The following is a 15,217-nucleotide window of genomic DNA, read 5'->3' on the forward strand; positions in this document are numbered from 1 at the left end:
TCAGTGCACGTTAAAGATCCCCAGGTGGTCGAGATTATTCCGGAGCCCTCCACTACGGCACCTCTCTCTCCCTGTCTTCTTTCACTCCCTCCGTTATCCCTTCCCTTACGGCGGGGTTCAGGTGTCCAACGATATATGAGACAGATACCGCGCCATTTCCTTTCCCCAAAAAACCAAGTATTATTATTAGACAGAAGAGACTGCGATTGCTCCCTCAGTCATCGAATACAACACAAGAGGGGAATTCCTAGTAATTATCTCTGATTCGCAGACTCCTTGTCGGAATTTCCTGCGAGGCAGATTGGCAAGAGTGCTCTTCGTGTTCTAAGCCAAGGTGGCTCAAGGGAAGAAAAACATTCTATCGTGTGGGCACGGGGACACGTCAGCCTGGCCGGGAACCACGCAGCGGACGCCGTCGCTCGAGGACATACTAACTGAGCGACGGCCGATGCGTTGGGACTGGAGCCAGTTGCCCAGACGTACGGCGACATACTGCAACACCTTAAGGAACTAAGGAAGATCTATAGGCCGCCCCATAGCCAACTCACTAAACAGCAGACTGTAAGTTGGAGACAGCCACAAACACAGACCCATGCTTATTTATTCTAAACAAGATACACCCCAATACATACACGTCCGCATGACAATGTTGCTGGGAGGCTGCCACACTATACCACCCCACATGGGGATGCTAACACAACCCTGCAGTCTCAGTCATACACAATGCCGCGCCGGAGCGAGGTAGCGCTGTCCAGCTGGGAACCCGGCGATCAGCTTTCACTGGTCGAACGGACCCTAGCTGCCGCGGCCGCCGCAGGAATCCTGGACCAGGCACTCCACCCACGAAGACTCCCAAGACGCTATGAGCAATGCATGCGCGTTTTGTCTCTCTCTCTCTCTTTTATACCATAATTTCAGCGAAAATAGAAAATATACAGAAGATACGAATGAGCTCAACTATTTAAAGTGCGAATGAAAAAATTCCACACCAACGCCGCCAACAGGCTTTGATTTGACGGCGGAATTTTGTAGAAGCATTTTTTAAGCTGCAGTCAGTCCTTTGAAACCGCACTGAGCTGAAATCGGACTTAGTTCCAACAAAGCAGGCTTAAAAAATATGAATTCAACAGCCATACTAAGACTGCTCACAATTTCTCAAGATAGGCTTTTCAAGTTAGAAGAGCGCTTTTTTCGGCATAGCGTTGTCAGCGGTGTAGTACATCGCGGCGACGGAGAAGGCGTGCGGCTCCCCGATCTTCGTGTTCACCTCGTGAACCTTCATACCACAGAAAATACTTCACCGGTAACCTTCACCTTAAGAAGTAGCGCTTTAAAACGGGAATTCATAACGGGCTGCACAGACAAAAAAGAAGTGTTATTCCGGAGTAGGGTTCGGGCCACCACCCTTGCCCTAAGACAGTGCATCTTCCCCTCCCTCGCCCTCACCCTCCTCCTCAGGAATTTTCATGCGCCCATCCTCCCTTACCCTCACCTCACCGGGTGAAATCCTCATGAGGCAAGGGTGAGGATGCCCTGATGAGGGCTCGCCCTCGTGAGGATGCCCACTTCTGGTCTCAACGAAACACTTTGTATTTCTTTAAAATATCCTTGCGTTGAGGTCCTAAGTTGGTTTCTTGTAGACATAATGCTACCGAGGAGAGTGAATTTAAAAGATCTGTTATATCACTATAGTTTTTGACACATACTCCTCAGTTCCAATGTATTAGGAACGCCATGCTTATGCTTCTTGAGGATTCTTGAGGATAGTAAACAGCTTAGGCGTCGGGTTTTTCGGGGCCCGTTATTCGAGTTCTTTTTCCTTTTTAGCCTACTCGAAGGAGCTGTGCCGCCAGTGCAGCGGAGTCGAGCTTGGAGTTGTGTGCGTCGCCTCCATAGAGTCGCTGGAGGTCCGCGGAGTATATCCGCGGGCGCAGGAGTTGCAGGCCTCTCCCGGTGGGGGGAAGCCTTGCGGGCAGCCGACCCAGGGGCCGGCGGGCCCTTTGTCAGAAGTGGAAGGGCAGCCTTCGCTGCGTCTGCCGGAGGCGTGGATGGCTCAGACAGAGGATCACTGTGTGCGGCCTGGGAAAGTGCCGAATGCCGGTGTGGTGCCCCACCCCGTCGCACCACATTAGCGAAATTTGTTTTTGCCGTGAACAAGGCTGTTCCTTGTGTTTGTGCGAATCGCTGTCGTGCTTCTTTGAAAATCATGTACTCATCTGTCTTTAAGGTTACGATATCCTTTTTCCTTTTCCCAGGACAGACAAGACCTAGGGCAAGCAGGGTGGTCACGCTCACAGTTCGCGCGGAGTGGGGACGCATCGCAGTCGTCGGGTTGGTGATCATATGCGGCACATTTGACGCGAGTATAGCGGCCGCGGCAGCTTTGGGAGCCGTGACCAAACCTCTGGCATTTGAAGCAGCGTCGAGGGTTTGGTATATATGGACGGACGGAGATTTTAGTGTACCCTACCTCGACTGACACGGGCAGGGTGCAGGAGACGAAGGTCATGAACAGGTGTTTGGTGGGAATTTTTCTTTGCGGATTTTAATTCTACGTACGTTAGTTACATTGTGTTCAGAGAGTCGTTCAAACATTTCTTGCTCTGCTAAGTGCAGAAAGTCACTGTATGAGATTACACCGCGTACTTATTCAAAGATCTGTGTGGTGTTACGGACACAGGGATTTCACCAAATGATTCGATGACTGCGAGTTTTGATTGCTGAGTTTTTTTTCTAACAGTTCAAGCAAAGAGGTAACCACTGGCTAATTTCGCCACCTTGTATCTAGGGGCCAAGGAAACTGCGAGAGCTTTTCTTTTTGCTCACTATGGACGATGTGGTACTTGCGTAAAGTTTCTTTTTGGCGAAGAACTGAGAGGTCAATTCGGTCCGCCCTTTTTTCAGAGGGCAATCATTCAAAGGCAAGGGCATATAAACCATGTGTTGCTCGGCCATGGTGCGAGCCACCAACCATTAAGCCTAACTAGGGGACGAGACAGGAACATAAAAAAGGCAATGGTGCTATGTGAAACAGGCGTAATTTCCTTTACTTAAAACCAACTTCCATTTCACTTTGCTTCACTTACACGCGGTCCGCATGTCCACCGAGATATGTGAGACAGGCGTCATTTCCTTACCTTAAAACCAACTTTGTTGCACTTTCCTTCCCTTTATGTTTAATACAGCTTCGGTGATATTTACAACTGTGTTATTGCCCATTGTATGCGAAGATATGGAACCAAATCCGCTTCCAAACGACGCGCAAACCCTGCAGATAATTTCAGAAAGCCAAATCGAAAATGAATTTGGTGAGCGCGATTCGGGTCTCCGCCGAGATATGTGAGACAGGCGTCATTTTATTTCCTTAAAACTAACTTTATTTCACTTTCCTTCCCATACGGCGCGATTAGGGTGTCCACCGAGATATGTGAGACAGGCGTAATTTCCTTAAATTGTCCAACGGGCAAGGCGTCGCGCCGAACGGGCGATGGGATTCTGTGGACTCCTTGGCAACGAAAGGGACTTTTACAAGGGACGCCTTCATAGCCGCCCTTGTGTAATTCACTACTCATTGCTCCAGTGTTATTTTTCATTTCTGCTATTAATCACAGTTAGGGGGCCGCGCGCACTGACGCAGCCCCATTACCAAAAATTATATGCTCCACTTGCTGCGATTGAAGCAGTGGCAGGGGTCAGCACGGACGCAGTGCAATGTCCGCGCTTCGCCCTGGAGTGTCCCCCATCCTGACCAGGGACGCATCCTCACCAGGTAAGTATGCCGGAAACCTGCAAGGCCTGGCGAAGTCACTCTATGCGACCGCGTACAGTTGACAGCGAGTATTGTGTTATGAGTAAATTATAAATCAAACAACAGTGATGTAAAACGCTACTTTTAAGCATTTTAGCTTTTAGTAGTTACTTCGCGCGAGACCTTTAGCTTACTGTGCCTTAAATGAGAACTAAGCTGTTCAATCTTGCCTGAAACGCTTTTTTTCAATATCAGCGAGTATTGTGTTATGAGTAAATTATAAATCAAACAACAGTGATGTAAAACGCTACTTTTAAGCATTTTAGCTTTTAGTAGTTACTTCGCGCGAGACCTTTAGCTTACTGTGCCTTAAATGAGAACTAAGCTGTTCAATCTTGCCTGAAACGCTTCAATATCTTTTCGTTCTTCATTTCTTCTCTCAGTCCCTCCTTTACCCCTCCCCTTAGGGCGTGGTTCGGGTGTCAGCCGAGATGTGAGAGAGATACTACGCCATTTCCTTTGCCCAAAAGCCAATATTGAATTTTCGTTCGTGCGGCACTTTTTAACGCGATAGCGTAAGAAAATTAATGTGGATTAGCTCAGCTAATCCAGGATATACAAACAGAAAGCGAGATTGAGGTCTCCACTAACCCACGGAGCCGGTGCTGCGCCTTTCCTTTCGTGAAAATGAACGGCCTTTGCAAAGTTGTCAACGCCAATGAACTCTATGAACGCCATCGGCTCACTTGTTTTATTTGGTTTTTGAGGAACGGAAATGGCACAGTAACAGTATCACAACCAGCTGCGGTGGCTCAGTGGTTAGGGCGCTGGGCTACTGATCCGGAGTTCCCGGGTTCGAACCCGACCGCGGCGGTTGCGTTTTTATGAAGGCAAAACGCTAAGGCGCCCGTGTGCTGTGCGATGTCAGTGCACGTTAAAGATCCCCGGGTGGTCGAAATTATTCCTGAGCCATCCACTACGGCACCTCTTTCTTCCATTCCTCTTTCACTCCCTCCTTTATCCCTTCCCTTACGGCGCGGTTCAGGTGTCCAACGATATATGAGACAGATACTGCGTCATTTCCTTTCCCCAAAAAGCAATTATTAACAGTATCACATATCTCGGTTGACACCCGAACCGCACCGTAAAGGAAGGGGTAAAGGACGGAGGGAAAGAAGATACAGAAAACTGAAAGTTGGATTTTCGAGAAAAGGCGCGGCGCTGCGCAGCGGCAAAACACCAGTGGCTCGGTGCTACTAGTGACACATGCGCAGTAGTGACTAGGGAGCGAGCGAGAGAGAAACGAAAGGTCAGGCGACGGAGTCGGCGGCGGCCACCTGCGCCATGCGTGACGTCACTCGTGTTCCGACATACGCCGGCTCGCGCGAAGCGCGGTGTTGACTAGCGTAGTGAAGCTTCTCGCTTCAAAAGCACTGCGACAGCTAGTGTCGCAGAAAAGCCGGTGTCGTCGGCGGGATGGGGCCGTGCGGGCACGCAGGAATCACGCGGTGAGCGGCGAACAACGCAGCGCACATCCAAAGCGCGTTCACAACGAAGCTTGCGGCTTGCTGCCCGTTCGTTCGGCTCGGAAGCTATGCTGGCGTTCGTGGCATCGGGTTTGTCGAGAACGATGTGCCGGCCAACTACGACTGCAACTTGAGTCCCGCGCGTATCGGCAAGGCGCCTGGCAGCGCTTCTAAAGCCCCAACTCGATGCACACATCCTAGGCGTACGGCGGAGCGCCTACGCGCCCAGCGCCGCGCCGTGCCAAGCGTCGAAAAAAGTCATACACCTCCATGCTCCCTGTGCTGGGGCGTCCTCCCTCTCGAGCCGACCGAAGGAATTTCAAGCGTGAAGAAAGGGGACTTGGGGGGCGCTGAAAGGACAACTTAAACCGCGAAGAAAAGTTCCAGGAACCTGGGATAGGTTCAAGCCATAAAGAAAAGAGTCCCCGAGAGCCCCCGCCGTCCTCCTATTGTTGTAAACCGGACCCCGCTTCCGACGCGCGCGCAAGCGCGCGCGCTCAGGCGCGGATATCTGACATGGACAGATATCTGCCCCTGCTCGCGCCTGCGCGCGCGTCGCGCTTTGCGCATGCGCAGACAGGATCCAGCGTACGCCTGTGCGCGTAGGCGCTTCGCTGGTACGCGTAGGATGTGTCCATCGAGTTGGGGCTTAAGTGGTTTGCCGCTCCGCGCGTCCGTTTCACCGTACATAGCAGGGCGATTTGTCTAACGGGCGATGGCGTTCCGTGGACTCCCTGGCAGTGCTGCAACACGCTGTCGCGTTCCACTCTTAAAGGCGAAGAGAGCGTGTACGCGCCGCGGCGACAGGATTCGCGATCGGTTCAATTGCATGTGAAACAGGCTTAACAGAGCTAGGCCATCAGCAATTTTTTGGCTTTTGGGGAAAGGAAATGGCGCATTATCTGTCTCGCATCTCGGCTGACACCCGAACCGCGCCGTAAGGGAAGGGATAAAGGAGGGAGTGAAAGAAAGGAAGAAAGAGGTGCCGCAGTGGAGGTCTCCGGAATAATTTCGAGCACCTAGGGATCTTTAACGTGCACTCACATCGCACAGCACACGGGCGCCTTTTGCGTTTCGCTTCAATCGAAACGCGGCCGCCGCGGTCGGGTTCGAACCTATGGCACCGGCTCAGTAGCCGAGCGCCCTAAGCACTGAACCACCGCGGCGGGTCACGGAAGAAGTTCAAGAGGTCAATTTGTACAGCGTTTGCGTAAGAGCAAGAAGTGGGCGCGGAAGAGCCCATGTGCGCTGATCCTGGCACCGTGGTTAATACAAGATGTGTCAGGCATTGTGAAGTGAACTCGGGTGCAGGATTAGTTACGAACTTAAAGCGAGGTGGAAGCGTCGTCAGGATAGGTTCGTCAAATTTATTGCTCAGTATCAGAAATATATATTTTCAAAATTGATCAAATATACCTCACCCGGAAGCATGCTTCAAGTACGTTTCAAATACGTGAAAAATATATATGCGGTTTTAGCAATGTTGGTAATGAATTAAAAATTCATTTTCGTAAACATGAAATTAATTCGCCCAAAGAATACTTCATTTCTAACAAATGGACGGTCCTCTAAAACACATCTGCCGCACACTTCAGTCTGCCGTAGAAGAATCTAGTGCCTGAGACCATGTTTCAGGGAAGAGTCAAAACACCTCCTTTCCTGCTTTCTTATCGTTTATCATAACTTCTAGCTGGGACCTGGGAGACAACCACCACAGAATTGCATCACGTGTGGAGAGCGAGCATCAGACCGGGAAGCACATCTTGGGCACCTCCGGGCCTGAACCTGCAAGCAAGAAGGGCCTAACTTGCAGGGCCGGCCGGCTCCCATAGATGCCCATTGTATGTGTGCCGGTTGCCTGATGCCTGATGCAAGTTGCGACTAGCACTTCGGTTCTAAATCACCCGCAAATTCCAAAGCAACCAGTCCCGCACTTGTGCGCGAGTTTCAGGGCCCACAATCTTTGGACTAGAAACGCCACACCGGGCAAGATGATGTCCTGAACGCATATACAGAGCGTTTTACTCAAAACTTTAAGCAATTTTCAAAAATCAGATTTTTTAGTTAGAAGAGCGCTTTTTTCGGCATAGCATTGTCAGCGGTGTAGTCCATTGGAATACAAGACATGCTAACTAGCAGGCTGATTAACTAAAACTAAATGGTCAACTTTTCAACTATTACTGTTGGGCTCCTTTATTAGTGAGAGGCGTGTAGCCCACCGTAAGCAATATCCATGTAGTTTTTAGAATTTCTAAAACGCGGTTACCCTCGGCGCTGTGAAACGACAAATTTTGGCTACATCGCGCTAAAATACATGCGCTTTCGAGAAGCTTGCAGGCAAAGAAAGCCCTCCAGTGCACCTAACTCCTAGAAATAGCGAAAATTTGGGGGCTAAGGGGGCTGCAGCGCAGGGCCTCACCTCGGACAGTAGGAGAAGGGGGCCCATTTATTCTAACCTGCTTAGTATATGGAACCATGGGCAACGGAACTTCGAGCGACATGTATGAAGCGAGAAAACCAGAACGAGCAGACGGGCCTCCCGCCTAATTTAACAGCATGCGTTTAGCCCAATCATTTGGGGAGAGCTTGTCGAGCTGCAAAAACAGGAATCCCCCGCCACCCCGGCGGGGCTCTCTTTCTTACGAAGCGAGGTGCGTTTGCTTGGAAGAGTTTTCGTGGTTTCCTGTCAGTCCAGTGCTCTGTGGAGGAGGGACAAGGGGAAACACCTCAAACATGTAACGTGGGATGAGGACCTAAACCTCCCTTGCCCCTCGTCACCATCACGCCACCCTCCACCTCTCAAATGGTTCCGCCGCTGTCCTTCTCATAGAAAGGATGTGCTGCAGTACCCAACAGTGCCTCCCATTCGACTTTTCTTTACCGTGATGGTAATTTGGGCGAAGGATGAGTCCGACAGCAGAGTCTAGGTAGGAAAGGAAAGAAGACGTCACACGTGCTTTTGTCCGCGTGCCGTGGGGCATGAAATGTTCACTGTTCCGGCTAGGGTTGCGGAAGAGTGAAGGGGGAAGTTGGAGAGCTGGACACAAAGGCCTGTCTCCAGGGCCCATTCCTGCCTAGTGACTGTGCACCCTCGCGCGCGCTCGACGGAAAAAGTAGGCCACACTGGCCGCCGAACTTTCCAGAAATAAGTAGAAAAAGATGACTCAGGCGACGGGGGGCGCGTAACTTCGCCCGCGCTAGGAGTCGCCCTCTCCCCTTCGTTCTCGCGCTCGGCGTCGATGGGGCGAAAGAAAAATCGAGAACCTCCCAGAACAGACGATTGCTCCAAGCCAATCGGAAGACGAGACCGGAACGGGAGAAGGAGTGAGTTTGTACGGAGGAGAGAATTTGTACAAGGAATTCTATGCGTATGTGAACGCCTGCTTTGGCGCTAGTAAAAGACAGACGCGGCGCGCGTCTATGAAAGGAAGTTGATTGCTGGCTGCGATTCAACCCCGAGCCGCCGGTTAAGTTTGCATAATCCCGCCCGCTGAGGAGCTCCCGGGGGACGCACCACTCTCGGCCAGCCACGGACCATCCAGGCAGCGTGCGCCAGTCATCGGGACGCACACCGTTGGACACCTGCGGTCGCGTCGGACTGACGAAGTGCCCGGTGCGGTGAACAATTAACATCTATTCATGCGAAAATGCTCGGTCGGAAGCATCAAAGTGGTGCGTCTGAACGAAATGAGAAGTTAGAAAGAGAAGAGCGTGAAAAGAAGCTACCCAAGATGACAAAGTACCTACTGATTGCAGCTTCCGCGGAGCAGTATGATCGCTTTACCCAGAATCCATGTCAAACTCGCAATGGTACCGACTGTACTTCTGTGGAGGACTTGCCAACTCCATCACCACGGTTTCCTGGCAAGAAGCAAGGTTTGACTGATCTTGGTTGTCTGGATTCTGTGAAAACGGTGCCAACCTCGGTCGTCCATATTTCTGATCAACCGATGCTAACCGAGCCCTGCCCTATTCCTGAGTCAGCAACGTCTATGCTACTCGGCCGGGCCCCTACCACAGAGCTCCAGGTGTCCGGTCTGCCGCGCCCCATTTCCACTACTGCTGATCAACAGGTGCCAAACCTCCCCGATGAGCCTCCTTCTACTGACGAGAGCCAGGAAACAACCCTCCAAGAACCGACTCACTTGTTTCCTGTTAGTTTGGCCTCAAATAATCATGTTCCCACCCACAAAATGTGCCTCGAGAGGACGAATGAGACGGCTTCTCGTTGCGGGAACAGAGGAGTACAGACACCCCCGCAGAAAGAGGTACGTTGCGAGATTCTTCGAAGTGACCCTGCAAAGTGGCCGGACGTTATTACTGACAGCTTTCGGAGTGTATGCCTGGAGAAAGGGCCATTGTATTTTCAAAATCGGGCAGAAAATTTTCCGTCTTTCGAAAGGCAATACAAAACTCAGAAACGCTATATGTCACCTCATCTTTTCGTGCGAAAGGGTGTAAATGGGGAGGCGTACGAGCGACACTGGTTAATGTACTCGGAGTCCAAAGGTTCCGTTTACTGTTTTATGTGCAAATTATTTTCGATTTTAAGCAGCCCCAGTGCTTTCACCACGCACGGCTTTTCTGACTGAAAAAGAGCAGAAGAAAAGGTTTGCGCAGATGAAAACAGCTTGGCGCACCGTAACTGCGTGGCAGCATGGCTCGCCCGCTCTAACTCGAGCAGCACAATTGACAAGGAGCTGGTTAAGCATTCTGTCACTGAGACCGCTTACTGGACAGAGGTGTTGAAGCGCGTAGTCGTTGTAGTTAAGCTTCTAGCTGAGCGCAACCTGGCGTTTAGGGGCAGTGCGGAGATTTTTGGTTCACCGAGAAATGGCAATTATATGGGAGTGCTTGACGCCATTGCCAAGTTTGATCCCTTTCTAGAAGAGCACATCAAACGCTACGGGAACAAAGGAAAAGGTCACCCATCGTATCTGTCAAAAACCATTTGTGATGAATTGCTAAGGCCGTCAAGGAACGTCTCGTTGACGAAGTGAAACGCGCAATATACTTCTCTATAATAGTTGATTCGATCGACTCCAGACCTTCCTCACGTTGATCAGCTGTCAGTTGTTTTACGATACTATTTAAATGAGAAAGTGTACGAACGCTTTCATGGATTTGTTCCAATCGAATCGCATACCGGCTTGTATCTTTTCGATACCGTGATGTCCCTCTTGACGACCAATGGCATCTCAATTGATGACTGTAGGGGCCAAGCTTTTGATAATGCGAGTAATATGTCAGGAAAATACAAAAGCCTGCAAGCTCAAATCAAACACCTGAACGAATCGGCAGTCTACGTCCCGTGTGCTGGTCATTCACTGAACTTAGTTGGCGCGTGTAGCGTTGACAGTTGCCTTGAGGCAGTCAGATTTTTCACTGTAATTCAGAGACTGTATGTGTTCTTTGCTGCCTCACCTAAGCGATAGAGGTATCTTTTGGACAGCATGGGCGGAACTGGCCAGCAGCTTGTTTTGAAAAGTCTCTCTGAGACCAGGTGGTCAAGACACGCTGAATCATGTAAGGCCATTCTGAAAAATTTCAATGCAGCCTTGTGTTGCCTTGAAGCTATATCAAAGAATGAGGAAGAAAACAATGACGCTAGGAACGAAGCGCACTCTCTCTTCAAGAAAATGGCAAAACTAGAGACTGCATTCATGGCGATTTTCTGGAGTGAAATCTTGGAGCTCTTTGACAAAACGAGCGTAGCACTTCAGAAACCAGACCTAGGCATTTCAACAGCTGTAGACCGGCTGAGCTCTCTAGAAGGCTTTGTTAATTCTTTTTCGACCTCTCTTTGATACCTTCGAAGAGAGAGCACGCACGCTAAGTACCAATCAACGTTATCAGGATGAGGGCAAACGCATCGTTTTGAGTAAGCACCCGGACGGAAAAACCTATAGTGCGCTACAATGTAGAAAAATGTTTATCGTAGAGACCTACAATGTTGTATTTGACAGTCTAGGCTCTGCTTTGCGAGTGCGAAAGGTTGCCTACACTGAACTCTGCGAAAGGTTGGGATTCTTAAAATTGCTGACAGAAGTTGGGAGCGAGGCCTCTCTGGCACAGCAGGCTGAGAAGTTGGTGAAAACCTACAAAAATGATTTGGAGCCAGCATTTTCCGCTGAAATCGTTCAGTTTGCGAACTTTCTGCACAACTCCGTGTGCCAGGACACGAGTCCCCTGGGAATAATGAAGTTGCCGCACTAAAGAAAGCTTATTGATGTGTTTCCGAACCTTTCTATTGCTTTGCGAATGTACTTAAGCATACCCGTGACAAACTGCGAGACCGAACGATCGTTTTCCAAGTTGTCGCTGACAAAAAATCGCCTTCGTTCAAGCCACCCTGACGACAAGGTGAACACGCTTGCTATCATGTCCATTGAAAGTGACCTCCTCCGCGATTTATCCTTTGAACAGACTATATCTGATTTCGCCAAAGCGAAGGCGCGAAAGATGCCATTTTAAAAGAGGACTGTTAACGCTATGCATGAATAGTTCAATTAAGTTCGGTGTGTCGCCTCGCAACCTCCACGTTGCCAATGAAGCGTTGAGCAGTGTAATTCATGATATGCAAATCTTCGTTGTTCGTCTTTTGTTTGTTCTTGTGATATTTTGCGCGCTTATAAAGAACTGTATTTTTGTTGTTTTTGATAGTGCCACGTTTATTTGGTGTCGTCCTTGATTGTCTTACCTTTAACGAAAATATTTTCAAATAATGTTTTGTATCTGCAGCTGGTAATTTTCATCTGTATTCTAGTGCATTTTTATGGTGTTTGTATTGCCTTAAGTATTGTATATATCCATTGCATATTTATAGAGTAACGTGTATAACGATTACTGCAGTCTGGTGCTCGAATTTTAATAAAGAATGTTTTGGATACAACCATGCGTCTGCTCACGTGATTAAACTTAGCGATGCAAACAGAGCCTAGCTTCCGAAGGATCGACATCTGAGCTGTGCTGTCTTTTCTACGTTCTTGTTCGTCTTGAGTGCACTAAACTTCTCCTTAAAGCCTAGCTTTTACCGAAAACAGAATGCAGATTAATCACAAAGTGAACATATGTGTTGGTGTTTAAAACAGCACGCGTTTCAAGCAAGTTTTGTTGTTTTCCTTATAATAATAACAATAATAATAATCCCGTTGATCGCACTTTGTTCTTTTTAATGTGGTGGAATTAAAATGAAACATGGCGTATTTCCAGTAGCGTAGCAAGCGACGGGGGGGGGGCTCAGTAAGGGAAACGGGGCCTGATGCGCATTAGCCCATGGCCCCCATTTTTCTTGATCCGGCCCTCCTAGAGAAACCGCGTTTTCGAAATTTCGAAGTTCTAAAAACTTATATGGTTATTATTCAAGGTGGGTTACACGCCTCTCCATAATTAAGGAGCATAATAGTAAAAGTTAAAATGTTACAGCTAGTCAATATTAGTTGAACAGCTGCTCGTTAGCACGCCTTAGCCGTATTCTGACGTACTACACCGCTGACAATACTACGCCGAAAAAATCGCCCTTCTAACTCAAAAAGTCTATTTTAAAAATTGTTAAAATCTTAATAGTTAAAACACCCTGTATATAAGGCAAGCCAAGTACCACGCGTGTCGGAACACTTCAGTTTGCTGACTTCACTTTCGGTCCGTATTTGCCGTGACGTCTCTCCCGGGTAGGTGACGTCACGTGACCTTGCGACATCACCGACCTAATGCTTCATGACATTCCTGGTTTTCTCACGGATGAGGCTCCTAGTGCTTACCGTATTAGAAGAGTCTTCGATCAAACCATTTCGTCGGCGGCTCAGTGATTCGTTCCGGCGTCGAACGACTCAAATCCGGTACGTGCGGTCTTGTGGCCCTTTTTTAAGCCGAACTGAATTTAGCATACCTTTAATGTGTCGGAAATATACTACGCGGGCAAAAGTTGTATTTCTGTCATAATTGTAAAAGATGTTCAAAATTTTACTCCTAGCATACTTAGAAAGCGTTAATTTTGGTATTTAAGCATATGGACAAAATAACACAAAATTAATAGGAAATTAGCACAATATATAGGCAAAGCGTTTTTTTTTTTTTCCACAGCGTTTTTTCGTTAAATCATGGCACGGCCATGCAGCGGCTACACCGTCCGTCTAAGTTAACTTGAGCTACGCTATCGCCAACAGCCGCTTGTTTTTTAATCCGGGATAGTTTCTACCTCTCAACGTCTTCCTTTCACATTTTCTGTTACGCTGCTCCCCGTGTTTTCACCAATATCACTAAGCGGTTTTCCGTTAGCCACAAAGCTTCGGCCTCACAAGCGATACCGGCACGGCCCATTAGTCGAACATGTTCATCTCGAAAGACATCGGTAGCTACCTGCTCATTATGCCAAAGAAACTGCGCCACCTGCCACACGCTCTCCAGCTGTTTACCTAGCGATTCGAATCCGCCATTACTTATCCCGTATAGATACACACGCTCACTTTTGCTCACTACCTGCCTCAGACTGCTGCGCCTTAACTAATAGACATCTAACGTCCCTTGTCACAAAGTCTGTACGCCGCTCATTCGTAGACATCTCAGGCCGGCTTCTGCGGACGCAACATGGCTGATCGACGCAGTTTCCAGAGCACATCTAGATGGCCGAAGCAGCGGCCCTCCGTTGGCCGCGGCTGCGGTTTGCACAGGCAACGTTAACCATGTTTTAAAGGGACACTGCGGACAAATTGAAGTTAGCTTGTTTAATAACGCATTCTAACTATATAAAAGCCAGTTTAACTGAAAACAGAGCTTTTATATACCACTGAAAAGGGCAAAAAAAAAAGACATACAGCTGTCACCGGCCGATTGCGCACGTAAACTGCGGGTGTCGACAGGGATTTCTTGACGAGGATCCCAGAGGTTGGAGTGCACCCCCATGCAATTCCAAACGGTGATCACGGAGTCCTTTTCAGTGAAGACGTCACAAGTCTCAGCGGTGGGAAAATGTTTAAATGCACTTTCTCAGCAATAAATGTGCCTTTTTGTGCCGCACAAACGTCAGCATAGTAACAAAGAGCCACCAATCAATTTCAAATATGAACAAATAATTTCGCCCCGTAGTATACTGCAGAACTTGATTGCTGTGACGGTGCCGGCGGCTACTGTCGATACAACTTCGATTATTTCAGGCGCTCGTAGAGAGCCCTGACGTTCACACGGGCGCCCCAACAATATCCATCACACGCCCGCTTCTCATTTTTTCCGCCCATCTGCTTCTTTCTTGTCTTTCCCCAAAGCAGCAAAGCAGGACTTTCATTATTTAGGTTCGCGGACAGGCTCAGACGGGGAACAGAAGGAACCGAAATGTGCAGAGTGATCACATCTCAGGACAGCTTCCAGCGGCAGAAGCCAAGTTTCGCGCGTTGCATTCGGAAGCCGCGGCCCTGGCAAATCGCTTCCCGCTAGCGTCACCAGGTAGCGCCAAATGTTCATGGCTCACATTTGGCGCTGGAAATAAACAGGGGAAGCCCAGGAAAAAAAAATGGAAATCGATTAAGAGGGGAGCACAGTTTGGGAAGTGATCGTAAAAGTATTACTAGCCTGCAGACGGGACACCTGAACAAAAGAGAAATACAGAGAACAGAAAAAGAAAACGCAACGAAAAAAGAGCGTTAATAGCAGCAGGCGTTGAGGAAGAAGTAGAGAAGGGCTGCACGGAAAAGTGGGATTATAATCACAACTACTCATCTGTACGAAAATGAAACAAGTACCAAACCGCTGGAAAGGAAGGAGGAAGCCACGAAGCTGGTGGAATAAAGAAATTAGGGAGGAAATCGAACCCCGACGGGTGGCTTCAAGAGAACTCAGAGAGGCAAAGAATGCGTAGCTTTTTTCTTTAAAGATGAAACAGATAAAAAATTGGAATCTTATCGACAAAAGAAACTGGCAGAACGGAACCTGGCCCCGGGTAAAATAACGC

At 48.8% G+C, this 15,217-nt stretch overlaps 1 protein-coding gene and 1 non-coding gene across 3 annotated transcripts in view; both read right to left on the minus strand.

The window, feature by feature from the left end:
• The window catches only part of MCU (mitochondrial calcium uniporter), a 398,794-nt gene that overhangs the window by 11,495 nt on the left and 372,082 nt on the right, over positions 1-15,217 (minus strand). The window lies entirely within an intron of this gene.
• Positions 3,615-3,777, minus strand: LOC144116541 (U1 spliceosomal RNA). The gene has a single exon (XR_013311876.1). It is a non-coding gene; the product is annotated as a U1 spliceosomal RNA (small nuclear RNA).

The sequence above is a fragment of the Amblyomma americanum genome, chromosome 1 (genome assembly GCF_052857255.1).
Source record: "Amblyomma americanum isolate KBUSLIRL-KWMA chromosome 1, ASM5285725v1, whole genome shotgun sequence".
NCBI lineage: Eukaryota > Metazoa > Arthropoda > Arachnida > Ixodida > Ixodidae > Amblyomma > Amblyomma americanum.